The following is a 530-nucleotide window of genomic DNA, read 5'->3' as shown; positions in this document are numbered from 1 at the left end:
AATGTGCGAAGAGATTGAAAAAAATTTTTTTTTTTCAATTCAAAAATTAATTCCTCCGACCCGAACTGCGACTAAGGGATGAAGTTTATGCTAACTTGTTGAGCATTTAATACTCAATGAGTGACACAAATTTCATCCCTAACGCCAGTTAGGGATAGAGGAGTGAATTTTTGAAAGGGCGCAGCGATGGAAAAAAAATAAAAAAATTTCAATTCAAAAATTCATTCCTTCGACTCTAACTGCGACTAAGCGATGAAATTTGTGCCAACGTGTTGAGCATTCAATACACAATGAGTGACACAAATTTCATCCATCAGCACCTGTTAGGGAGGGAGGAGTGAATTTTTGAACGAGCGAAGAGATTGAAAAAAAAAATTTATTTCAAATGAATTCTCCAAAATGCTGAGATTGAAAAAATTTTTTGTTTAAATTCAAAAATTCATTCCTTTGACTCTAACTGCGACTAAGGGATGAAATTTGTGCCAACGTGTTGAGCATTTAATACACAATGAGTGACACAAATTTCATCC

The sequence above is a fragment of the Diachasma alloeum genome, unplaced genomic scaffold (assembly GCF_001412515.2).
Source record: "Diachasma alloeum isolate Michigan unplaced genomic scaffold, Dall2.0 Dall_scaffold_00570, whole genome shotgun sequence".
Taxonomy (NCBI): domain Eukaryota; kingdom Metazoa; phylum Arthropoda; class Insecta; order Hymenoptera; family Braconidae; genus Diachasma; species Diachasma alloeum.
Note: the sequence above shows the minus strand (reverse complement) of the source record.